Source organism: Anomaloglossus baeobatrachus, chromosome 1, assembly GCF_048569485.1.
Source record: "Anomaloglossus baeobatrachus isolate aAnoBae1 chromosome 1, aAnoBae1.hap1, whole genome shotgun sequence".
Lineage (NCBI taxonomy): Eukaryota > Metazoa > Chordata > Amphibia > Anura > Aromobatidae > Anomaloglossus > Anomaloglossus baeobatrachus.
The window spans coordinates 927,690,418-927,718,179 of NC_134353.1; the positions used below are offsets into that span (position 1 = coordinate 927,690,418).

Below are 27,762 nucleotides of genomic sequence, written 5' to 3' on the forward strand. Positions count from 1 at the left end.
GGGATGTCTGCCATGAGGGGGTAGAAAGCGCGGCTTCGTGCATAAGCTCACATAGCTTCTGTAGCGCCCAGAGAAGGGGGTACTCGATCCCGGGCAGTAACAAATGGGAATGTCACTCTGGTGGCCGTTGCCCGGTCCCGTGCTCTGGGCCCCTTCTGTTAATGGGGGGTATTTACAGAGGAGATAAGAGTTTTTGTCATGTGACGCCACCTGCGGGTTGCGGTTAGGGATGGAGAACCGCCGCTGCTTAATGTTGGTACTCCCAGAGCTGGTGGTAGTGGCAGCTGTGATGGTAGGCCCTCCGCAGGTAGGGCTGTGCCTGGGAAATGTACTGGGGCAATAATGGAGACTACACCAGGTTGTCGTTAACAGTCTCTATTCACTGTGGATCCAGGGGTTGCTGGTTTAGGTCCCCGGAGGACCATTGCCTATGTAGTGACCCAGGTTGCTCTGTCCCCGACACTCTCAGTAGATTGAGTCCCCGTAGCGTGGTGCGTTTGGGGACCCCAACTGTCCCTTGTGGGGTACAGTCTCCTTCTCCGTACAGTGGGCAGTGCGGACCTTGTGGGGAGGTAAGTGTCCGAACCCGATCCTAGTTTACTGCTGATGCCCCCAGAATATTTGGTTCGGTGAAGTCCGTGAAGGTGTCCTCACCGGGCAGGTATTTGCCAAACAGTCTAAAACTAGCGCTTGACCTAGGGCCCTGTGCCCCGTGCGTGCTTCAGTCCCAGTGGTATCTTGGTACCCGTCCTGGCGACCTCTCTCCTGTGCCCCCGGGGTCACCGTTACATGACCCAGCTCAGGCATGTCTGCACACCTCTCCTGTGTGCTACTCGACTCTTGACTCCTCTCTGACTGACTGACCTCTCCCATCAGGCTGGCTATACCCAGGGACTCGTTCCCATGGCGACCATCCCCATACATGGTTAACCCTCTATGCCCAGTGTGGAGAGGAGAACTAGGATTTAGATTGTGTTTTGGTGGAAAAGGCACTGATACTCCAGGTCCCAGGGAGTAGGTCCTGCATCCCCAAGAGGAGGATACTATTAACAGCTGTTACATATATGCATATTTGCATACCTTCCAACTATTGAAGAAAGGCATATACTCAATGGTAGAGCTGCTGCCTTCGGTCAATGACTTCACAAGTTTGCGTCCTGGTAAACCAGAGCAGATGAGGATTTAACTTATGCACTGGACTGAGTTTATTCACTTCACTGAGGGGAGGAGCCGGGACAAGAACTGAGCAGCACGACTGCGGGAGAGAGCCCTCAAATCGGGACAGTCCCACAGAATCCGGGATGGCTGGGAGGTTTGTATTTCTGTAGGGTGTCGCGAGGCGGTAGTTGTAGACGAGGGATTGAGTCTGGTTGCCCCAGCATGCTACATGAAATACCTGACTCTGGTTTGGTAAGTGGCCTTGCGCCGTGCGGTCTGAGAACCCCTACAGGCGGCATGCTGCCCTGATGTCAGCTGGCCAGGACCAGATGATGACTAACACACACAAAGAGACCAATCATTCACATTTAACGACAACTCTTTACTGTGCGGTTAATTTTCTGTCACAACTCCATGTTCCAGATAGTGGCACAAATCTTCTAGCACGTTACAGCTTTGTACAGCACCATCAGATTGTCATGGGCGTGTCACGGGTGTCAGACAGTCCTGTGGTGTCCGGCTATAGAAGGTCACAGCGTCTTGCTGTGCAAACTGCTACATGATCTTCTATTATTTCTTCTTGGTCTATTTGGTATCTTAGGGCGGCTTTGCACGTTGCGACATTGCACGTGCGATGTCGATGGGGTCAAATCGAAAGTGACGCACATCCGGCGTCGCAGTCGATATCGCAACGTGTAAAACCTTTTTGATACGATGAACGAGCGCAAAAGCGTCGTTATCGTATCATCGCTGCAGCCTCCGACATTTCCATAATGCCGGTGCAGCGTCAGATACGATGTTGTTCCTCGCTCCTGCGGCAGCACAGATCGCTGTGTGTGAAGCCGCAGGAGCGAGGAACTTCACCTTACCTGCCTCCCGGCTGCAATGAGAAGGACGGAGGTGGGCGGGATGTTTACATCCTGCACATCTCCGCCCCTCCACTTCAATTGGCCGCCTGCCGTGTGACATCGCTGTGACGCCGCACGACCCGCCCCCTTAGGAAGGAGGCGGGTCGCCGGCCAAAGGGACGTCGCACGGCAGGTATGTGCGTGTGAAACTGCCGTAGCGATAATAATCGCTACGGCAGCTTTCACTACATATTGCACGTGCGACGGGGGCGGGACTATCGCTGCAGCATCGGTAACACATTGTTACTGATGTCGCAGCGTGCAAAGCCCGCCTTATGTATCTCGTCTGCTTGGTTTTCATCCCTTTCCCTTTAGGAATGTTTTTCATCAGTACTTCCCTTGGTGTCTTTATATACCCTCATTTCCCCTTATTCTGTGCTGGTGATAGATCTAATACTCTTAACAAGTCTTCAGTCGGCTCGTATACATCTGGAGAAACTTTTGTTCCTCTCCGTGAGTCATCTGGAGATAAGTTATTTGTTTACTTTCCCCCTCTTTATTATCCGTGTGTCTTCTTTAGAGCTTAGTGGGGTTGACTAAGCGCTCATCTGAACAGCTCCCTATCTGGCTCGGCGCATAGATGCAGGACCTTTCTAGGGTGGTGAGGGAAGCTAAAGACCAGCAGTAGGTTTTGATCAGGGGTCACTATGTCCACCTTCCCTAGCTACAGGGTTTCCCTTCCCTTTCGCTGGTCGCTTGGTACTTCCCTGCACCTAGTGTGACACAGACACAGTTAAACCTCCCCCTGGGTTGCATCAGATCTTACTGATCCTGTGAGTCCCAGTGCAACCCAGTCCAGCGTTACAATACACACCATGACAGTCACCTTCCCTTTCTGTAGTCCCACGTCCAGTCTCCTTAAGGGTCTCATCATGACTGGAGTAAAGCTTTGCACTCCCGGATGTTTAGCAGGAAACCGCTTGGCTGCTTGACAGTATTCACACGCCAGTTACGCTTAACACGGTTCCTTGACGGTTAAGTGTATGGCTACAAAAGTCCCTTCCTCCGGCTCCTATTGTCTGCGGACACTCTGTTCAAGGATTGATCTCTCATTTCAATGCTATCCACATCTTGTTTCTTCGTCAACGCTCGATGTTCATGCTATCTTGCCTTCTGTCTCCTCTCCTTCATTGCCACAAACCACCCACTGTATGTTACCTTCACGACCGACTGACTATACATCCGTCACTTTCACTCACTAGGTCTTCACTGATTCTTCTAGAATGAACCTTCACCTTTCCTTTTACTTGACTCTTTCCAGGGTGGGCTAGTCCCAACATTTAACTGTTTCTGACCCTGCTGTCTATTGCTCGGCAGAACTCTCTACATGAAAATCATTACATTTCTACTTATAAGACTGCTACACATCATACATTACATACTACTATACATTATGCAAGCAAACCTAGCAATACAATATAATTCACGTGACACATTATTTACAAAAGACATTGTTCACATTACACTACACAACAATGCAATGACGCAATTGGTGTCTTTAGGGGGAGGAATGTGACAGCCACAGTTCACCGCTCTTACATTTGGATAGTGTTATGTCTCATTTAGTGAGGGAGTTGTTATGAATGTTACAGCTCTGTTCCATCATCCGTCCCCACTCCCATCAGATCCCAAGTGCGAATCCAATTTCCTGAGCATTCTGTTACCTTTGCGGTTATTACTGTGCTATCAGAAACCCTGCTGTGACAATGGCCAACCTCGACCAACTATTGACTCCAGTATCTTGGCTGAACCTCTGCTCTGTAAGGAACTATGACCATTATAGGTGAATTATTGGACAAAACAGAATTCCACATCTTTCCTCCTTCTCACTCAACCCCCCCACCTAACATATCCATCAATGTCAATAGCTGCTCACTTTCCCCAGTCCCATGTGCTCGCTGACTGGAAGTAAAGGCCGCTTTACACGCAACGACATCGCTAATGAGATGTCGTTGGGGGTCACGGAATTCGTGACGCACATCCGGCCTCGTTAGCGATGTCGTTGTTTGTGAAACGCACGAACGACCGTTAACGATCAAAATGACTTACATTATCGTTGATCGTTGACACGCCGATCTAATCCCAAATATCGTTGCTTTTGCAGGACGCAGGTTGTTCGTCATTCCTGCGGCAGCACACATTGCTATGTGTGACACCGCAGGAACGAGTAACATCACCGTACCTGCGGCCGCCGGCAATGAGGAAGGAAGGAGGTGGGTGGGATGTGCCGCCCGCTCATCTCCGCCCCTCCGCTTTTATTGGGCGGCCGCTTAGGGACGTCGCTGTGACGCTGCACGAACCGCCTCCTTTGGACGGCGCTAGGTAGGTAAGTACGTGTGACCATTCTTAACGATGTTCTGCGCCACGGGCAGCGATTTGCCCGTGACGCACAACCAACGGGGGCGGGTGCTTTCACCAGCAACATCGCTAGTGATGTCGCTGTGTGTAAAGTGCCATTTAGTCTAGACTCTTATCTCTCTTTCAAGCCACACATCCAAGTCCTCTTCACCTCCTGCCGCCTCCAGCTCAAAAATATTTCATGAATCTGTCGCGGGCGGGGAGGAGGGTGTCGGCACACTACGCTCACCCCTTCTGCTCGGGTCCGGCAGCTGCTCAGTGGTGGCTCGAGCGGTGGGCCGGATCCCGGGGTTCCTCGAGCGACACTCCTCGCCCGTGAGTGAAAGGGGGGTTTGTGGTTGGGTGTGGGGGATTGTTATAGTTCGTGACGCCACCCACGGTTGTGGTGATTTCACCACCGCTGCTCAATTCGGGGGTCCCGGGGATGGTGATGCAGAGCAGCCAGGTGTTGTATTGTCCCTCCGTGGGTAGGGGTTGGTGATCCCGGGGCCCGGTGGTGGAGAAGGAGGTGCGGGGCCTGGTGGGCGCAGGGACGCGGGGGCAGCGCTGTGCCTTGCGGCACTGTGGTACTCACTCAGCCTGAGACGTGGACACAGTTTGTACGGTAAACCAAACGGCTGGTAGGACGGTCCCACAGACGGCTGCACCTGCACTCCCGGTAGGTGACGGTGATGTCCCTCTTCCTTGCACCTATGTTTGACTGGTGGTAGCGGTGTATTCCCTCCGGTTACCCGCTCCCCGACTGCAATCTGGGCCGGAGGAGCTCTACACTTTGCCCGCAGGCGCTGGCCCTGAGAAACTGGTGCCGTGGCGGTGGCGGTGTCTCTCTGCTTCAGGTTGGGCTGTTGCCTTCAATCGGGACTTGGTTGTTGGGGGATCTACGTCCCCTTCACTGACGGATTCGGCAAATTTGGCGACTCCTAGCCTTGCCGGGGTCCGAGAGGCCCCTGCCCTGGTGCTGACTGTCCTTCGGAACACTGCTCCAGACCACCGGGCACACAGCCAACGGGGTCCTTCCAGGAACTTCCAAACGGTCCCCCTCCAGACAGTCACCGCCGTCGCTGACCTTGCTGATCTGGCCCTACACAAAGCTGGACCCTTCAGGCTTTCCTTCCTTCTTGTCTCCTCACTTGCTTTCCTCCTTTTCCACTTTACTTCCTTCACTTTCACTTAGCTGTTGTTTACTCTCTCACTTAGCTCCTCACTCTTGCCCTGCCTGGGCTTAACTGCCTGGTTTCTCCCGCCTCCAGAGCTGTGACCACCTTGGTGGGCGGAGCCAACCGCCTGGCCCACCCCCTGGTGTGCATCAACAGACTCCTGGAGGAAGGCAACAAGGATTTCTGGTTAGCATTGGTGTGCCTACCTGGAGCGTGGGGTGTGGTGGTGTTGTGACCTGTGACCCCTGGCTTGCCCAGGGCGACACAAATCCGTATATTCCTTTCCCTAGAAGCTGCAAAAACCCTAGTGCATGCCCTTATTATCTCCCGCCTGGATTATTGCAACCTCCTGCTCTGTGGCCTCCCTTTTAACAGTCTCGCACCCCTACAATCTATTCTAAACTATGCTGCATGACTAATCTACCTGTGCCACCGACCTCTCTTCCAATCCCTTCACTGGCTTCCCATTGCCCAACGACTCCAGTTCAAAACTCTAACCATGACCTACAAAGCCATCCACAACCTGTCTCCTCCCTACATCTGTGACCTAGTCTCCCGGTACTTACCTGCACGTAACTTTCGATCCTCACAAGATCTCCTTCTCTACTCCCCTCTGATCTCCTCCTCCCACCATCGCATCCAAGATTTCTCCCGTGCTTCCACCATACTCTGGAACGCCCTGCCACGACATATCAGACTCTCGCCAACCTTGACAAGCTTCAAAAGGAACCTGAAGACCCACCTCTTCCGACAAGCCTACAACTTGCCGTAACCCTCTGTCTGATACAGCGCCGCACGACCATCCCTTGTAGACTGTGAGCCCTCGCGGGCAAGGGCCTCTCTCCTCCTGTACCAGTCTGTGTTTTGTATTGTTTATGATTATTGTACTTTTCCCTATTATATATACCCCTTTCACATGTAAAGCGCCATGGAATAAATGGCGCTATAGTAATAAATAATAATAATATTTATTGACTCCACATGTATGGGATTTGCATTTCTGGAATCGGGATGTATCAACGGATCCATGGGCACCACTTTTATACCTGTACCAGATGAAGAAGGCCCAAACCAAGATCTCCCTTATCTGTGGATACAGGTCCACCTTGTTTGGTGTCAATTTGCACCTTCATGTTAGAGTTGGAAGATGTCACGGACAATTTGAATACAAGTTGTTCCCTTGTTGAAATATCCTTGAAATACCAAAAGCTGGAACTTCTGCTGAAGATGTGACCTCACCTCAGATCTCTATTTGTGAGGTCACATGAGGGCGGGCTCGACCCTGGTCTATATAGGAAGCCTGAAGCCCCTCATCGGATGTTGGTGCAAAAAAGCAGATCCAGAAGGAACATCAATGGCAGGATGGTAGCAAGAGGGGCAGAGCTGCAGAGCAGAGCTTTGTTAACTGAGCATTGATGCAGAGCTGGCAGTTTAATGGCGGAATTGAGTCAATGGTAGCGGAGCTGAGTTTGTCACATTTTTCATTGCAGAGCTGGCAGCTCTATGGCAGAGTTGACTTAGCAATATCAAAGCTTAGTTTGTCATAGGGGCTAATGAAAAGGTGGCAGCGGGGTAGCAGAGTTGACTCAGCAATAGCAGAGCTTAGTTTGTCACAAAGTTTGTTAGAGCTTGCAGCAGTACCCCACAGTTGTCTCAACAATAGCAGAGCTGAGTTTGTTATAAGGTCTAATATACAGTTGCTAGTGGGATAGCAGAGTTGACTCTGCGAATGCTACCATAACTGCCTTCATTCTTCATTCTGAGTCAGCTTAGAGACTCTGTCAGCAGAGGTCTGCAATGTAACCTGAACCCTGTGTCTGTTATCTCACAGTCTTTGTTTGTTAGCTTAAGCCTCTTATCTTTACCATTAGTGGGTCTCAGCAGCTTTCTTGAGTTGTAACCCAACTCCACCCCCCTCTGTGATTAGCAGCTTCTGTCTATGGAAATTAGCACTGAAAGCCTGGTGTGGGCAGCTCCCAGAGCTCTGCTACATGCAAAATCTAAAATCTTTTACTGTGTCAATGTTGCAGGCAGGGGACGGCCCATGGCAGGAGGGGCTGCTTGAGACGCTCGGATCCGGGGTCGTGGCGGTGGCTCCAGGGGAAGCCGGACCCGGGCATGAGCACCTGTCCGTCGCCTGCAAGTGAAAAGGGGGGTTATTATATAGGGGAGGTTTTGTCAGTGACGCCACGCGTGGTGTGCGGTGATTGTTGGTGACACCGCCACTGCCGCTGGAGGTGACGCCCGGGACTGATGGATTGGGGCAGCTGGATGTTATCCCCTCCACGAGTAGGGGAGGTGTTGTCCCGGGGCCCCAATGCAGGTGGAATGGTGCTGCGGAGCGCAATTTGTAGGGTTGGACCAGGTAGTGTTGGTGTATTCAACGTTCCTGAATAATTCACACAGAGTCCAGATGTTAAACCAAATTGCCAGTGACCGGTGACCTACGGCGGGTGTGTTCGGATCCCACACCCTAGTACAGCAGATAGGGGTCCCTTCCTCCTGCAATTAGTGTTTGTGTCCTGTTCTGTTTCCGCATGAAACTGGGAAGTCCACTCCCTGTGATACTGTGTATTGGGAGCTGTGGCCTGCGAGAACTGAACCGTGGGATCTTAGCAGGCAATTGCGGAGCCCTATCCCCCTCGTTGGGCTTCTGTCTCGCTCTATCTGGGCCTCCTGTGGGACAAGACCTGAAATCTTGTCCCCGGCTGGTCAATTAGTAAGGTGCTTGAAGCTGTCCTTGCTCTAGGGTCCAGGTACCCTGTCATGCACGGCCTCTGGACCGGATTCCCGCTGTCGGTACCGGCGGGCTACAACCCTGCCCCGGTCCACTTAAGGTTTCCCGCGACCGGATCTCCGTCGCCTGTAGCCCTGTTTGCCGACTGCCACCTAGTCAGTGGTCCAGTAGTCCAGGAGCTCCAACCCCTGACTCCGCTGCCTCTTACACTCCTCTCTTTTCTGTCTCACTGTCCAACTGAACTCGCCCCTCCCAAAACACCTCAGAACCCCTAGGTGGGCGTCACCATCCGTTTGGCCCCGCCCACTGGTGTGTTCCTATTGTCATGGCGGTGACTAGGCTTTGCTGGCTGGTATTGTGTACCTAGATGTGGGGGTTGTGATGGAGGGTCAAGGAGAAGGGAATCCTGCACCTAGAAGAGGGGTGCAGTCGTCTGTGACACCCTGATTTTGTCAGGGCGTCACATCAAAACGGCTGAAGCCACTAATCTAAGTGATTCATCATTGAACTCTGGGCCTCTTTGCTACATCATGCTGCTCTCAGATGAGGTGGCAAAAACCTGCTGACAGATTCCCTTTAAATAGCCTGGGGAGTGATGCCACAGGAACACATCAGTTTGCCATGGCATTCTGGCTGATAAGGGGACAAAAGGGAGTCAATGGCCGCAGATGGAGAGTGGAGTTCCCGACGCATAAAACAATTTTTAGTTTTATATTACATTACTCCATTTTTTAAGATACTATGTCAGGAGAGGTTTATGCTATAGGTGTCTGTGTGGCCACCTAGTGGTTGTGATTTGGATTGCAGCCTATGTAGGGTTTAGCTAATGTGTGGTGATAATATTTTTCGTTTGCATCATGAGAAACTAGAGTCTTTAATGAAATTTGCAGCGTGATAAGGGCAGACCCATCCGTTTGGGACCTCTGAGCTTATGGTGCCTCTTCATACAGAATATACGATAGAATATTTAATAATCTTCAGGACTCTTGTGATTTTCATCAGCCGTCTTGTTGACTTTCCATGTTGCCCTCTTCCCGGGTGCTAATCATCCTGCGGGTTGGATGGGAATGGCAGCGGTGAGAGGAAAGGTGATTTTTCAGCAAATACTGAGCGCCTGTCAGTAGAAATGATGAAGGCGGAGACTTGGCGAGCCAGACCAGCGTGTGTGTTTTGTAAGCGCCTCAATCTCATTACCGAGCCTCGGCTCGAGCCCCCTTAATTTCAGATTGCTTGCAGTAGACAGACACTTAAAATTCCCATGCATTTGAAAGGAAATCAATACAATAATACTCCGAGGATTCATTGGACAATAAGTGCTTTCAGCGCAGGGAGCCTGGACATTCACACATATATTTTTCTAATATTTGACAAGTATGGAGTAATGTTAAGTTCATGACTTTCATATTGGTCTGGAAAATGATTGACGCAAAACACAAGAAAAAATGTCTGCCCTCCGGCCGCCACTGTTCCTGCAAATTATTTCTGGTGTACAGAGGTGAGCGTAGGGGCTGTCTCTATGACTCCGACGGAGGCGAACTAAATGCTTAGAGGCATGTCACGACCCCGGGGTGAATTTGTACTTGCTAACTGTTCTGGAACATCCATGAGGCTCCTGGCACATTCCTATAAGGGTATGTAGCATTTTTGCTGTGTTTTATTTCCACATGAAATAAGCAAAGTATTGGCAGGAAAAATGCTCTGTATATTACGCTTGATTGTGGATACTTTTTTTATGTTTTTCTTTTTTCAACATGCTGTCATGTGTCCGCATGTTACCTCTTGGGAATCTAGGACCAGGAGGTCTCAAATCTTAATTGATCACAGGTCCTCTCTGAAGTCAATTTGACTTATCTTAGGCCGGCTTTGCACACTACGACATCGCAGGTGCGATGTCGGCGGGGTCAAATCGAAAGTGACGCACATCCGGCGTCGCAGTCGATATCGCAGTGTGCAAATCCTTTTTGATACGATTAACGAGCGCAAAAGCGTCGTTATCGTATCATCGGTGTATGGTCCGACTTTCCATAATGCCGGTGCAGCGACAGGTGCGTTGTTCCTCGTTCCTGCGGCAGTACACATCGCTGTGTATGAAGCCGTAGGAGCGAGGAACATCTCCTTACCTGCCTCCCGGCTGCAATGTGGAAGGACAGAGGTGGGCGGAATGTTTACATCCTGCTCATCTCCGCCCCTCCGCTGCTATTGGCCGCCTGCCGTGTGACGTCACTGTGACGCCGCACGACCCGCCTCCTTAGGAAGGAGGCAGGTCGCCGGCCAGAGCGACGTCGCAGGACAGGTAAGTGCATGTGAAGCTGGCATAGCGATAATGTTCGCTATGGCAGCAATCACAAGATATCACTACTGCGACGGGGCGGGGACTATCGCGCTCGATATCGCAGCATCGGCTTGCGATGTCGCAGCATGCAAAGTAGCCCTTAGAGTTGATTTATTTCATTTGATGCTAAAGGGGTTAAAGACCATTTTATTTCTGGCTGAAATTACTCATAACCTTAATCACAGCTGCAGCATCTTATCATCATTATATTTACCCACTCCTGGCTTCACTCCATGCTGGCTATAGATCTTCTATACTGTCTACTTTGAAGAAGCCTGTCTCTGGAGAAGCTGAGGGGTTTGTTGTGTCCTTCGCCACCCGTTAGTCTTACCTTCCCAGTGTTGTTTTATTGCAGTAGTGAGACTAGTGTCCCGCTGGCCTACTCATTAGTTAGAGTGAATTCAGGGCCAGCGAGGGCCTAGACACGTGATAACGCACGGGGGAAGGACCCATCTAGGGATGTTAGGGAGTGCTGGGATCAGACTCGGGAGGTGACCCCACGTCCCTCTCCCTATCACCAGGGCCTTATATTGTACTTCTCCCCTGGTTGTCCTCTTTTGTGTTACTCCACTCACCAGGTGTCCTCTCATACCCGGTGTGACACATGTTGCATTTTTACACACAGAAATACATGCAGAATGACCATTACGTTACGTGTGAACAAGCCCTAAAGGCTCCCTAAAACCAACCGGGATTAGTGCTTCCAAAAGGTTTTCTGTGGTGTCAGGATGGGAAAATGGGATGTGAAAAGGCATGGGGGTGGGTATAGATTGTAACCCATTCCTGGTATCCACCGAAGAATGTACAGTGCATGTTAGGCCCCTTCCACACATCTATATAGAAGACGTATAAGAAAAAATAGTACCGGTGTCATCAATGTTTTTGATCAGTATGTCCTTTTTTACCGTCCGTGCTATCAGTGTTTTTCTGATATGGATAAAATAATGAAATTACAAAGCTTCTCCTATACTTTGCAATGTTAAACACATACAGCACACGGATTGTACACTGCTGCCATCCGTGTGCTGTAAGTGTTTTTCACGGACCCATAGACCTGTATCGGTCCATGTCATCCGTGTAGCCAGAAAAAAACGAACATGTCTCTGCGTGTGATGCAGGGACACACAGTGTATGCGATGCAGACTAGTCGGATGGATGTCTCCGTTCTCTGGTACCAGCGCCTCTTCTTTTGGCTATCTTTGTCCTCCTTCTTCTGAAGCCTGGGTGCATGACGCGTCCTACTTCATCCACACTAGCCGGCATTGAGGTCCTGCGCAGGCATACTTTGATCTGTCCTGAGCATGGCAGATCAAAAAATTGTGGTATGCAGGTGCGAGTTGTCGCGGGCGGAGGAGGGGACGCTGCGCTCTCCCACTGCTCGGGTCCGGCCGCTGCTGCTGCGGCTGCTGCTGCTCGGTGGTGGCTCGAGCGGTGGGCCGGATCCCGGGGACTCGAGCGGCGCTCCTCGCCCGTGAGTGAAAAGGGTGGGGATTGATTGTGGGGATTTGGTTATTGTCCGTGACGCCACCCACGGTTGTGGTGATATTGGTGACACCACCGCTGCTCCAGACGGGGATCCCGGGAGCGGTGACAGGGAGCAGCTTTGATGTTAGTCCTCCCCTCCGTGGGTAGGGGGTTGGTTGTCCCGGGGCCCGGTGATGGGGTAGGGATGGATGGCAGGCGGGTTACGGGGCCTGGTGAGGTGCAGGGTCGCAGGGGCAACGCTGTGCCGCACGGCACGGTGGTACTCACTCAGCCAATGATGAGGACACAGTTCTCGGTAAAGCACACGGCTGGATGGACGGGTCCCACAGACGGCTGCGGTGTTGTTTCTCCCGGCAGGTTGATGGTGACTGGCTTTCCCTGCACCTTTGTAGTGTAAACGGTTCCGATGGGTTCCCACCGGTAACCCGCTCCCCAGCTTGGATATGGGCTGGAGGAGCCCCTTTTGCCCGCAGGCTCTGGCCCTGGGAACTTTAGCCTTGGCGGTGACTGTGTTTCCCTCTCTCGGTTGGACGGTTGCCTTCTTTCGGGACTTGGCTGCTGGGAAACCCAGGAGGTTCCCTTTGCTAACGGATTTGGCAAATTCACGGCGACTCCTAGCCTTGCCGGGGTCCGTAAGCCCCTGCCGGGTGGTGCTGACTTCTCTTTGTGTACCGGTCCGGTACCGCCGGGCCACCGCCCGTCCACTGTCCTTATGGTAAACTCGGATAGGCCACTCCTACAGACGGTCACCACCATCTGCCAACCTTGCTGATCCGTCCGGGCCACACACCCGGACCAACTTCAGGCTGCTTAACTGCCACTTCACTTCCTCTCTCCACTCCTCTCCAAACTAAACTCTCTACTCATCTGCCTGCTTTTCCCACCTCCAGGACTGTGAACTCCTCGGTGGGCGGGGCCAACCTCCTGGCCCACCCCCCTGGTGTGATCATCAGCCCCTGGAGGAAGGCAACAAGGGTTTTGTGTCTGACTTTGGTGTGCCTGACCGGGAGTGTGGGGTGTGTTGGTGTTGTTCTCTGTGGCCCCTGGCTTGTCCAGGGCGCCACATTCCCCCTTAGTAAAATGCAGACCGTCCGCGGGCTGCCCGTCCATCACCGGTTTTATTTTTCACGAACTAAAAAAGGTAAAACGGTAAAACAGTGATTACAATTAAAATAACATCTTCCCACATCGGGAGGTACTCTTACTTTAACGTTGCAAATGGTTACGGCTTCCGCTCTCTCCCACCCAAGCAACCTGGCCCTGATGCTGCCCCTAAGCAAACAGGCAGCACCCCTTGACCCCAGTCCAGCACAAGTTGCCCGAGCGGGTTCTGTCCTTTTCAGTGGACCCACGTCCATGGGGAACCCCTGAAACCCCCAGAGGATCGCCACCGGTTCCGGTGGTGGCTAGGCCCCAACCTGCTCCACTGCGGGCCCTTCCTCCAATCTGCCTCTCCGTAGGCGGTAACGGTGAAAGCCACAACAACATTATTTACATGCCACAAGTTTGTGGTTGCCCTGCTAGTTCTCGGGCCTGTTCGTAGTAGTTTCTACGCATAAATTGAAAAAGGGGTCCCAACGGGGACCAGTTGCCGGCAACGACCGGTTCTAATCAAGCAGCAAATCAGATGAATCTTCTCAGTAATCATTCACTTATCATTCATTTTTCCAAAACTTTAAACGGTACTCTGGTGGTCCCAACGGGGGACAACTGCAACGGAACTCCGCTGCCCTTACTCCGATTTTTCGGTGTCGGCTGGGGGAGGGGACGCGGTGGACACCCGGGCCTCCTGGCTGCCCCTCAGCTTTGCATCCAGCGCAAACCATCCCCTCTCCCCATAGTGCCGGGTGTGCTGCACCAGGTCGCCCGGCATCAGGTTATGGCCTGGGTGCTCCTCCGGCAGGTGGGCATTAACATCCCGCCGGGCTATGAAGACTTTGGCCTCCAGGCCCGGTTCATATATAAAGCCATAGCCCCGGCGGACATCGAACCGCCTCACCTGCCCTTCATACAGGGGGCCCCGAACACGGAAGGTCACTTGGCGGAGGCTCTCCTTCTCCCGGATCGTACGGGCCACCAACTCCGCCTTCTTCCTTTCCCTTTCCGCGATCTCTGGCCCCAGCGGTGTTGGCTCCCTGTCCCAATACGGTGCTGCTGCGAGCTCCGGCGCACGGGTCGGGCCCCGCGAGACCTTCTGGACACTGCCCACCACTGGCAATCTGGGTGGAAGGTCCCGCGGTGACTTGGCCTGGGGTGCTGCTTTGCAGCGGCAACCCGGCGCAACCTCAGCCGAGGTGTGGGGGATGGGCACAGGGGCTTTCCTCCGCTGGGCCTTCTGTACGGAGCGGCCTGTCGGCTCCGGCTTGGGGGAAGTCTCTGTAAATGCCTCCGGCTCGGGCTTCTGTACTTTCCAAGGCAGCACTTCCGGTCGGTCATGGGCTCCGGCTACAGGTCGATCCGCCTGGGCGGACATGCAGGGTACCGCTACAGGTTGCGGGGGTAGCGGGCCTAGTGGCGGGGTCACGGCAGCCGATACGGGTAGCGAGGGAGGTAGCAGGGCGAGCGGGTTCAGACCGGGTCCCGCAGCCACGATGACCGACCCACTAGGGGTACCGGGACGTGGGTCACTCACCCTCCCTTCCGAAGCTCCCTCCTCTTCGAGTCTCCGCACGGTTGCTATAACCTCCGCCATGTCGGCCTCCCACTCCTCCAAGAGGAGCTGCATTTTGATCTGCAGCCGTTGTTGGAGCTGCGCGGTCCGAATCTCCACCCACGCCACGGTTCCAGGCGCGGGGGCTACGGTGCTACAGGACGGCATATACATCTTGCTGGCGGCCTCTCCCAGGAGCAAGATGGCCGCAGGGTCCTGGCGTCCCTGCTTTTATAGCCACGGGCTACATACGGCCAGACGCCATCAGTCCCCCTTAGTCTCTTTCCGGCTCCTCCTCTACCGGGGCGGGGTTTTGGCCTTCGCGCCTCCACTACTCGAGGAGACGCTCGAGCGGGAATTTTTCGCGCCCAAGATGGCGGCTTCGGCAAATTTTCAGCCGGACACCTCCGGCAATAACAAGGCGCGCCTCTACCCAACGGCAGAGCGGTAGGATCCTGTTCGTGACGCCAAGTTGTCGCGGGCGGAGGAGGGGACGCTGCCCTCTCCCACTGCTCGGGTCCGGCCGCTGCTGCTGCGGCTGCTGCTGCTCGGCGGTGGCTCGAGCGGTGGGCCGGATCCCGGGGACTCGAGCGGCGCTCCTCGCCCGTGAGTGAAAAGGGTGGGGATTGATTGTGGGGATTTGGTTATTGTCCGTGACGCCACCCACGGTTGTGGTGATATTGGTGACACCACCGCTGCTCCAGACGGGGATCCCGGGAGCGGTGACAGGGAGCAGCTTTGATGTTAGTCCTCCCCTCCGTGGGTAGGGGGTTGGTTGTCCCGGGGCCCGGTGATGGGGTAGGAATGGATGGCAGGCGGGTTACGGGGCCTGGTGAGGTGCAGGGTCGCGGGGGCAGCACTGTGCCGCACGGCACGGTGGTACTCACTCAGCCAATGATGAGGACACAGTTCTTGGTAAAACACACGGCTGGATGGACGGGTCCCACAGACGGCTGCGGTGTTGTTTCTCCCGGCAGGTTGATGGTGACTGGCTTTCCCTGCACCTTTGTAGTGTAAACGGTTCCGATGGGTTCCCACCGGTAACCCGCTCCCCAGCTTGGATATGGGCTGGAGGAGCCCCTTTTGCCCGCAGGCTCTGGCCCTGGGAACTTTAGCCTTGGCGGTGACTGTGTTTCCCTCTCTCGGTTGGACGGTTGCCTTCTTTCGGGACTTGGCTGCTGGGAAACCCAGGAGGTTCCCTTCGCTAACGGATTTGGCAAATTCACGGCGACTCCTAGCCTTGCCGGGGTCCGTAAGCCCCTGCCGTTTGGTGCTGACTTCTCTTTGTGTACCGGTCCGGTACCGCCGGGCCACCGCCCGTCCACGGTCCTTACGGTAAACTCGGATAGGCCACTCCTGCAGACGGTCACCACCGTCTGCCAACCTTGCTGATCCGTTCGGGCCACACACCCGGACCAACTTCAGGCTGCTTAACTGCCACTTCACTTCCTCTCTCCACTCCTCTCCAAACTAAACTCACTACTCATCTGCCTGCTTTTCCCGCCTCCAGGACTGTGAACTCCTCGGTGGGTGGGACCAACCACCTGGCCCACCCCCCTGGTGTGATCATCAGCCCCTGGAGGAAGGCAACAAGGGTTTTGTGTCTGACTTTGGTGTGCCTGACCGGGAGTGTGGGGTGTGTTGTTGTTGTTCTCTGTGGCCCCTGGCTTGTCCAGGGCGCCACACGAGGACCTCAATTGCGGCTAGAGTGGATGACGTAGGACGCGTCATGCACCCAGGCTTCAGAAGAAGGAGGACAAAGATGGCCAAAAGAGGAGGCGCCGATACCGGAGACTGAAGACACCCATCCAACCAGTCTGCACCTCCCCGTTCCTCGGGTGAATATTATAAAGTGATTTTTACATTCTACACAGCGAGCTGGGTTCTTATATACAGCATGTTAGAATGCTGTATATAAGAGCCCAGTGGTGGTTGCTGCAGCAAATCTGGTGACAGGTTCCTTTTAATTGTCATCAATTACTGACATGAACTTTGAAGTGGTGCAATTCTGTGACAGGATCACTAGGAACAGGGGAGCCTAAATTGGCCCTCAGGCTAGGGGAACCCTCACTGACCCTGATCACAAAGATAAGCCGAAAGGTGATGATGTTTGGTTTGCCTTTCTTGTCCTAGCTCCTGAACAACCCTGGTCTAATGGCCACCTTCCCTCCACCCATGAGAGGACTTAGACAGGATTGGTTAATACCACAAAAATAAACAGACGGCAGGAAAACCAAAACTCAAACTCACAGAGGTATAGACAATACATGATCAGGAGAAAACTAACAGAATGGAGGAAATAATCAGACAACAAGAGTATTTCCACAACACACCAAAAACCACACAAAGATTCACCAGCAACAGGATATCAAAGCAAAGCACGAGGACTTGGATAGCATAAAGCTATCATCGGTATGGGAGAACAGGCTCCACCATTTTAAAAAGGGCGGGGGCGACTCTGATAGGTCTTCTGCAACATGTGACTCTGGCAGTAATCCACAGGCTAGCAGAATTTAACTCCTGCAAGAACACAGCTGGTCGACACCCGAGCCTCTTTCGGCAACTCAAAAGCAGCATCGTGTGGAATGTCCGACTCTGCTGTGTGAACAGGGTCAGATGTAGTCCTGACACTCACCGTGTTTTGAGCTAGACACAGTGTGTCAAATTTTTGTTGCGGGTCAAGTCAGGTAATCAGGTTCTAAAACTTGGCAAGGATGTAAAATCTGTGTCAATTATAATACTGGGCCTTTTCGACACCTCAGCCACCAGAAGTGATTGACTTCTGGACCTCTTGGAGATGCTTTCCTGGAGGAGAGAATGGTGGGGCTCCTGGCTGCCTGGTTGTGCATTTATTTGGGGCACTGCTGTGTGTGGTAAAGAAAGAGTGAAGGGCACATAGCGCTACAATAGTATCGTAACCCCTATATTCTACAGAACGATGGGGGTCTCGGAGGTCAGAACACCTCCTGTCATAAAGTGATGGTATCTCCTAGCACTGATTATTAACTCTTTCCTTTGTTTCTGTATGTGAAATGAGCCTCTGCGACCGAGGTGATATTTCCTCGTGTCGCAGTCATGCCGCATTCAGCGGGGGTTGTGTTCCTGCCAGATATTTTCTAATCAAATCTAGTTCACCTGATCTTTGGTATTAATAGAGACTAAGGAGATGTTACAGAAGAGCAGACGGGAAGTCTACGCTTATATTACCGGCTGCCATCGCCATAGCAACACACGACTATGCTGTGTGCTAAGTGATGTAAGGAAATAATCACGAGTGGCAGATAGACCCTGTCATGTAATAAGTCATATGGGGCACAAATTAGAGTCTGAAGGCCTCTGGGGCACGCTGCAAGCCGTAGCTGTGATTCCATGACATGACATACATCGCTGACTACATGCACAGCGTAGCTATAGAAAACATGGAACAATTTATGAAAATGGTCTCATAGTAACCAATCACAGCACAGCATTCATCTGTTCATAACAACGTAAGAAATGAAAGCTGTGCTGTGATTGGTTGCTATGGGCAGCAAAGACTTGTTTTTACTGTTAGTTTTGGCAAATTTCACCTGAGATTAAACCATTAGGCCCCTTTTCACACTACGTTGTGAACTCCATTCAGAGGTCCCGTCGGTGCTTCCGTCCGAACCCCCCACAAAACGGGTTTCAGACGCTTGCGCAGGTGGGGTCATTGACTATAATGGTGTAGATGGAGTCACCGTGTGCTTTTTCATGCACCATTTTCAGGAGTATACGCCTATTGGAGGTGGACACCCAGAAGTAGTATACTGCGTCTGCGTCTCCCAAAAATGGTGTATGACAGAGCACATGGTGACTCCTTCTGCACCATTATATTCAACGGCCTCATCTGTGCATGCATCCGAAACGTGTTTTGCGGGGGATTCAGACAGAAGCCCCGATAGGACCACTGAACAGAGGTGACAACTCAGTGTTAAAGAGGCCTTAGGTAACATCTACTGTACATCTGTGGTGAATGTACTCGCTCCATACACCACAGGTGCCGACTGTGTCATGCAGCAGGCATCCCAGAGTAACCAGGTAGTTCCAATAGTAGCATATAAAAGGCTTCATCAACATGATGGCCGTCAGGACCTCCCAGGTGACTTGATCACAGGGTACTAATGGGTCGTCATGGTATCTGGGGGCCTACTGTGGCTGATCTTCATAGGAGTCCATAAATTTAACAATACTACAACATTACATCGAAAGGCAGGTCGCCTAAGCCTCCTGACGAAGCCACGCCCGGTGAAACGCGCGTCGAGGCCACGCCCACCGCCACCAGCCTGCCTGCCTGCTAGTATTTCTAATCATGTCTCAAGGTAATTTCCCTTAAACTGTATATCTAGTTGACATGTCACCCTAGCGCTTGCAAAGGGAGAGTAAACACATTGGGGACTACTATTTGTCTACTCTTAATTACATGCTTTCCCTATCTGTCTTGCCTCTGGTTTTTGATATTAACCCTTTGGCTCTAGCAGCTTCACTATATCTGCTGATGGTGTTTGTGCAATTCTGTGTGTCTGACGAATTTTAGATCTTTTTGTCATTACTGTCTGTCCTTGTGTCACGTGCACTTTAATTAAAAATGGATTTTGTATTTCACTAAGTACTTGTTCTTGGTCTCTTCTTTTACCAGCGGTCTTCCTCCCATCCTATCCACTGGTGTTTTTGACCACTGGGACTTTCCTTGGTTAGTAGTTCTTACTGAGACCCTCCCTTTAAGGGAAGTTGTAGGTTTATATCCCAGAGTAACGAGGTAGTTCCAATAACAGCATATAAAAGGCTTCAACATGATGGCCGTCAGGACCTCCCAGGTGACTTGATCACAGGGTACTAACGGGTCGTCATGGTATCTGGGGGCCTACTGTGGCTGATCTTCATAGGAGTCCATCAATTTCACAATACTACAACATTACATCGAAAGGCAGGTCGCCTAAGAGAAGTAATAAAAATGTAAAAAAAGTTGAAAAATACATAAAAAAATACAAAAAACCTAAAGAGCAAAATATAAAAAAAATAAAATATTTGGAATTGCCACGGAATTGTCCTCACTTAGACTATGTTCACACATTGCATTTTTGCAAGTCTTTGTCATGATTTTTTTCCAAATTAAAAGCTGCTTTTTACAATTCCAACAAAAGATAGGAGATTGGTTTTTTTGGGGTTATTTTTTGTTTTGCTGCTTTTGTGGTGAATGAAACTAACTTTATTTAAACATTACTGCAGACAAATGACATACCAAAATTGCAGCTAAGTCTGTGCAACCCCTCTAGTTCCTTCACCAAACTCATTGTGACGCCCTGGGCAAGCCAGGGGTCACAGGTCATCACACCACCACACCCTACATCCCAGTTAGGAACACCAAGGCTACTAAAATCCTTGTTGCCTTCCTCCAGGGGCTGATGTTCACACCAGGGGGTGGGCCAGGCGGTTGGCTCCGCCCACCGAGGAGTAGACAGCCCTGGAGGCGGGAGAAACCAGGCAGTGAAGTGAGGGAAGTGAAAGTGAGAGGAAGCAAGATAGAGAAAGGAGGGAGAAGTGGAGAGTTCAGTGAGGGAGGTGAAGGAGTAAACAGTGAAGTGGTAGTGGAGCAAAGAAGAAAAGAGTAAAAGTGAGAGTAGAAAGGCCTAAAGTTGGTCCGGCTAAGTGCAGGACAGAGTCAGCAAGGTCAGCAACGGCGGTGACCGTCTGGAGGGGGACTGCTCGGAGGTTGCTGGAAGGACCGCGGACGGGTAGTGGCCCGGCGGTCTGGAGCAGTATACGAAGAACAGTCAGCACCAGGGCAGGGGCCTCTCGGACCCCGGCAAGGCTAGGAGTCGCCGTAAATTTGCCAAATCCGTCAGTGAAGGGGACGTCTGTCTCCAAACAACCAAGTCCCGATTGAAGGCAACAGTCCAACCATTGAGGAGAGACACCGCCAGGGCACCAGTTTCTCAGGGCCAGCGCCTGCGGGCAAAGTAGGGCTCCTCCGGCCCATATCCAAGCCGGGGAGCGGGTTACCGGTGGGAACCCATCGCTACCAACACAGAAACATTAGGTGCAGGACAAAGGGACATCACCGTCACCTACTGGGAGAGCAAGTGCAGCCGTCCGTGGGAACCGTCTTTCCAGCCGTGTGGTTTACCGAAAAACTGTGTCAACGTCTCAGGCTGAGTGAGTACCACAGTGCCGCAAGGCACAGCGCTGCTTCCGCGCCCCTGAACCCCACCAAGCCCTGCACCTCCCACCTCATCACTGGGCCCCGGGATCACCAACCCCTACCCACGGAGGGGCAACACAACAACTGGCTGCTCCATACCATCCTTCCCGGGATCCCCATACCGAGCAGCAGTGGTGTCAACAAATCACCACAACCGTGGGTGGCGTCACAGACAATAACCAATCCCTATACCCAAAACCCCCTTTCACTCACGGGCGAGGAGCGCCGCTAGAGTCCCCGGGATCCGGCCCATCGCTCGAGCCACCGAGCAGCAGCAGGCCGCAGCAGCCGCGGCAGCCGGACCCGAGCAGCAGTGGGAGAGCGCGGCGTCCCCTCCTCCACCCGCGACATCATCACCAATCCATATGCCTTTATGGGGATTCATGTGTGCAGAGGAGCAGAGTAATGTGGAACCCGAAAGCATTTTCCCCCAACTGACACCAAAAATGAAGCCAACAATTCTTGATATGTCTTTGTAGGCTGTAATATTAATACCATCCTTTTACAGCCAATTTTCGTTTATGTGCTTTTATTTCCCCACTTTCTTCCAAGAATTCTAACTTTTTATTTTTCCTTTGATGTGGCAGTTCGAGGGTTTATTTTTTTGCTGGCCGAGTTGTAGTTTGGAATGACACCATTTATTTTACCATGAAAGGTACTTGGAAGTGAGAAAAAATATCATTGTGCAGTATAAATAACATGATTCTCCAGGTTTCAGGTCAGTGCGCTTGCGGTGATACCAAACTTATATATTTATATATATATATATATATATATATATATATATATATATATATTTATACATACTGAGCTGTAGTTTTTATTTTCCACCTCTGGGAGACGTCCCTGTCCCCGCTGAAGAAAAGCCTGGCAGGATATTTAGGGTCGCTGTCCTGCTGGAAGGTGAACCCCAATCTCAGGGTTTTTGCAGACTCTAACAGGTTTCCTCCAGGATTTCCCTGTATTTAGATCCATCTTTCCATCATCTCTGCCCAGCTTCCCTGCCCCTGCTGAACAAAAGCCTCCCCACAGCACAATGCTGCCACCACCATGTGTGACGGTAGGGATGGTGTTTTGAGGGTGATAGGCAGTGTTAATTTTGCACCTCAAATAGCATTTTACATTTGACCAAAAAAGTTCCACTTTGATCTTATCTGACGAGAGCACTTTCTCCACATGCCATGAAGTGAACACAGTGAGCATGTGGAAGAAAGCGCTCTAGTGAGATGGGACCAAAGTACAATTTTTTTGGGTTAAGGGCAAACGTTATGTGCGGCTGAAAACTAACACTGCACATCACCCTGAAAACACCATCCCCACCGTTACACATGGTGGTGGCAGCATCTTGCTGTGGGGAGACAGACAAGCTAGTCAGAGATGATGGGAAGATGGATGGAGCGAAATACAGCTCACTCCCAGAGAAAAACATATTAGAGGCTGCAAAATATTAGAGACTGGGGCGTAGATTCATCTTCCAGCAGGACAACAACCATAAACATCTTGCAGAGCTACAATGGAGGATTTAGATCAGAGAATATTCCTGTATGTGAATGTCCCAGTCACAGTCCAGACCAAAATCCACCGAGAATCTGTGACAAGACTTGAGAATTACTGATCACAGACATCTCCATCCAATTTCACTAAGGCTACTTTCACACATCAGTTTTTTTCCATCAGGCACAATCCGGAAAAAAATGAATGAAATGGATCCGTCGCCGGATCCGTTTTATCTCCATTGATTTGTATTAGCGCCGGATTGTGCCTGATGGCCTTGCGTTGCATCCAGCTTTTGCCCGATCCATCGTAATTGGCTAATGCGGCGGTCGGATGGAACGTCACTTGTAACGTTTTTTGTCTTTGACAAAAAAAGCATCTCGTCGCGATTTACAATGGAAGCCTATGGACGCCGGATCCGGCGTAATGCGGCAAAAAAACAGATGTGGCCGCCGGATCCGTTTTTGTAAACTGAGCATGCTCCAATTTATTGGAAAAAACGGATCCAGCAAAAACGGATGCGCCAGATCTGTTTTTTACGGATCAGGTATGCCGGATCCGTAAAAAAAAGGATCAGGCGCATCCGTTTTTGCATATTCTGTTGCATCAGGCACACGCCAGATTGTGCCTGATGCCAAAAAAATGATGTGTAAAAGTAGCCTAAGTGAGAAGTGAGTGTGCAAAGAAGAGGAAAATGTCTCCTCTAGATGGGCAAAGCTGGAGAGACCGACCCCAAAAGACTTGCAGCAGTAACTGCAGCAAAAGGTGGTCCTACAAAGTACTGACACAGGGGGCTGAATACAAATTCACGTCTTCATTTTCAGATTTATATTTTAAAATATTTAGAAAACCATGCATCTTTTCCTTTACACTTCACAAATACTAGATACTTTGTGTTGGCATAGCTCATAAAATCACAATAAAATGCATTTACATTTGTGGATGTAACGTGAAAAAAAAATCTGGTAAAGTTTATGGGGTATGAATACTTTTTCAAGGCACTGTAGCAAAACTGATGGCCCAGGTGGATGGGCTTCATGACATTATGAACATAGAGATGACAAGGGCCTTCAGTAGGACCCTGCCTGCCATAGCATGAAGAGATGGATCTCTGGGTGCCGGAATGATCATTTCACACAATTGCTCCAATCTAGTGCCGCTGTAATCGGAGCTTGATCGGGACGCTATAGATAGAAGCAGGTGTTGTGTGTATTCACAGCTAACACTCGATCACTTCCTGAGCCCGCATTAGACATAGGAAGTACCAGTATGTCCTAAGTTGGGAAGGGGTTAAAATGACGGAGTTCTTCAATTACAATCCATACTGCTGCCAATGATTGTCTATAGAGTGTGTGGCTAATATTAGGCACAATAATTGGGGCTGTAACACCGGAACTCTGTAATACCGGTGTCTCTGCAAAGACGATATTTTACTCACTGCCCCGGCCGAGTCGCGTCCTCCCCCGGCCATCCACGTGTGCTGTTGCATCCTTTCACTCCCGGGCCCTGTACATGCCGCACAGGGTTTCCTTGAGTGCACCTAAGATGTGCGCGTGCACACCGGCTATCCTCTTAAAGGATCGGTGTGCTATTCCCAGGAAATGCCATAGGCTGAGAGCCAGAGTGTATTTAAGGCTTCATCCCATTAGGGAAGGTGCCTGTGCAACACCTTTTAGTTAGTCAGTCAGTCTACCTAGCTAGTTGTCCTGTTATCCCTGAGTCCGTCTCCAGTACCTGCCTTCCCATACTTGCCTATCCCTGCCGTGCCTGCCATTCCTGTCCATACCCACCTGTCTTACCTGCTTCAGTCACCCTGCCGGTACCCATCGATATCCTGAGTCCATCACCTGGCCTGGGGTCAGCTACCACAATCCATGTCACTGCCCTGGGAGTGGTACCTGGTGTCCGCCTCGCGGTGGACGCTTAAGGGTGCTTTACACGCTGCGACATCGCTACCAATATATCGTCTGGGTCACGTCGTGAGTGACACACATCCGGCGCCGGTAGCGACATCGCAGCGCGTGACACCAATGAGCGACGATCAACGATTGCAAAATTGTTCAAAAACGGTGATCTTTGATACGTCGTTCATTTCCTTAATATCGCTGCTGCCAAACGTACGATGTTGCTTGTCGTTCCTGCAGCATCACACATCGCTACGTGTGACACCGCAGGAACGAAGAACATCTCCTTACCTGCATCCACCGGCAATGAGGAAGGAAGGAGGTGGGCAGGATGTGACGTCCCGCTCATCTCCGCCCCTCTGCCTCTATTGGCCGGCCGCTTAGTGACGTCGCTATGACGCCGAACGCGCCTCTCCCTTGAGGGAGGGATTGTTCATTGGTCACAGTGACGTCGCTGACCAGGTATGTGCGTGTGACGCTGCCGTAGCGATAATGTTCACTACGGCAGCAAGCACCAAATATCGCTGGAATGACGGGGGCGGGTGCTATCGCTCGCGACATTGCTAGCGATGTCGCAACGTGTAAAGCACCCTTTAGTTAGGCTCCTCCCACTAAAGGGTCCCCCCTGTGGTCCAGTGAGTTCACTAGTCCCGCTCGCTGCCACTACACCGGCCATGAGCATTACACTCAGTAATTAGATGGGTGCCAATACTTTTTTTTATGTTTTCAGCTTAGATATTTGTTTATTTGAATAATACAGAAGAAAAGGAAATGAATTTGGTTCCTTCAATGAAAATGTAAATCATGTCTGTAAAGAAAAAGAACATCATCTATTTCCCAGGACAGAGACGCAATGATTTTTTTCTGCTCGATGGTTTAATTCCAGACACCAATCACTGCTCCATTGTCAGATTCTTCCTAGAACAAGACAATCCCTGGAGCAGCAGACAGAACTCGAGCTGCCTTCATATGAAAACCATTGTTGTCAGCCGCGGTTCTCGGTGCTGTAGATCATCGGCGAGTAAAAGCAGGAATGTAATGTGTTACACAGACGCAGAGCAAAGTTTTACACAGACGCGGAACAAAGGTATACACAGAAGGGGTTGTTAAAACAGAAATGGTTGCACTTAGAGACCTACAATGTAGCAGAACTGAATTTGTCATTTCTTCTTTTTGATAGCTTCATTTAGTGTAGATGACATATTGTTACATACACTGTATGTCTTCTCTTTTAATTTTCACTTTTTATTCCCTTCCTGCCGGCGCCAATTTTTGTTCACTTGTTGTTTTCCTCGTTTCCTTCCAAGATGCAAAACTTTTATTCCCATTGACCCATATGAAGAGTTGTGTTTTTTTTGTTTTTTTTTTCATTTATTTTACCATATAATATATTGAAAAACAGTAAGCAAAAACCCAAGGATGGCAAATAAAAAAAAGAAAAGGAAATCCGTCATTTGTTTTTTGGCGGAAAAGTGTTGGCACCATTGAAATTGTTCCAGAAAGCAAAGTATTTCTCCCAGAAAATTATTACAATTACGTATATTTTGTTATACACATGTTTATTGCCTTTGTGTGTATTAGAACAACAGAAAAAAACAACAAAAAAAGGAAAATTGGACAAAATTTCTCACAAAACCCCAAAAATGAGGCGGACAAAATTGATGACACCCTCAACTTATATTTGGTTGCACACTTTTTGTGATAAATTAAAGCAATCAGTCGCTTCCTATAACCGTCCACAAGCTTCTTCCTCCTCTCACCTGGAATTTTGGACTCTTCTTTATAAACTGCTCCAGGTCTCTAATATTTGAAGGCGTCTTCTCTTCTCCCAACAGTAATTTTATAATCTCTCCATAGGTGTCAATGGTATTTAGATCTGGACTCATTGCTGCAACTTCAAAACTCTCCAACGCTTTGTTTTCATCCATTTCTGGGGGCTTTTTGAAGTGTTTGGGGGTCATTGTCCTGCTGGAAGACCCATGACCTTGAACACACACCCAGTGTGATCTTTATTGCAACCCAAAATCCTTTGCTAATCTTCAGATTTCATGATGTCTTGCACACAGTCAAAGCACTCAGTGCCAGAGGCAGCAGAACAACCCCAAAACATTTTTAACCTCCACCATATCTGACTGTAGGTACTGTTTTCTTTTCTTTGTAAGCCTCATTCCCTTTTTGGTAAACAGTAGAATGATGTGCTTTACCAAAAAGCGCTATCTTGGTCTCATCTGTCCACAAAATGCTTTCCTTAAAGGATTTTGGCTTGCGTACATTTTGACAAACTGCAGTTTAGCTTTTTTATGCCTCTGTGTCAGCAGTGGGGTCCTGCTGGGTCTCCTCCATAGCATTTAACTTAATTCAAATGTGAATGGATGGTTCACGCTGACACTGATGCCCCCTGAGCCTGCAGGACATCTTGAATTTCTTTGAAACTTGAATGGGGCGGCTTATCCACAATTTGGACTATCCTGTGTTGTAACCTTTCATCAATTTTTCCTCTGCCATCTATGACCAGGGGGCATTAGCTACAGTGCCATGGGTTGTAAACTTCTTGATTATGTTGTGCACTGTGGACAAAGGATGGTTGAAAATTATTTTTTTTCATGTTTTTTAGTCCCTTGAAGCTGCGATTGTTCGCTTGTTCTATTTACTGCTATACTTGAATATTGCATATGGTACAAATAACAATGTCCGATGAAGCTTATATTTCGGGCTTTAGAGAAGTATCAACATAGGGTGCTCAGGGAGAGCCAAGGGCACCCAAACCGGTGTGCCACTGGTACAGAACGACTTAAACGGAATCTGTCAGGTGATTTTCTAGTACAATACTAATGTTATCTTTAAATAGGGCTTAAGGAGACCTTTCAGGATCAGTAAGTTTTATTGCTCTACCTTATCCTGTTATCTTGTTGTAAGCGCTTTAAGGCCACGTCTCACTAAGCGACATTGCTAGCGACATCGCTGCTGAGTCACGGTGTGTGACATCCAGCAACGACCTGGCCCCTGCTGTGAGGCCGCCGGTCGTTACGCACTGCTCTGGTTCATTTTTTGGTCATCGGGCTCCCGCAGGGCAGGACACATCGTTGTGTTTGACACTGTGTGACAGGGTCCCAATGACCGCTGAGATCATTATACAGGTCGCTATTATGACCTCTATCGTTACTGCGTCGTTGGTAAGATCTGACTGTGTGACATCTCACCAGCGACCTCCAAGCGACTTACCAGCGATCCCTATCAGGTCATATCGTTGTCGGGATCGCTGGTATGTCGTTTAGTGTGACGATACCCTTAGAATTCAGTGGGACTAGTCAAGCAGATGTAAATATAAACTGTGTATGCCCTGATCCTCCCTCCCACCA

General features: G+C 50.6%; 1 protein-coding gene across 2 annotated transcripts in view; it reads left to right on the forward strand.

Moving 5' to 3' along the window:
• The window catches only part of RAB27B (RAB27B, member RAS oncogene family), a 358,505-nt gene that overhangs the window by 46,353 nt on the left and 284,390 nt on the right, over window positions 1-27,762 (forward strand). The gene's annotated exons all lie outside the window — the stretch shown is intronic.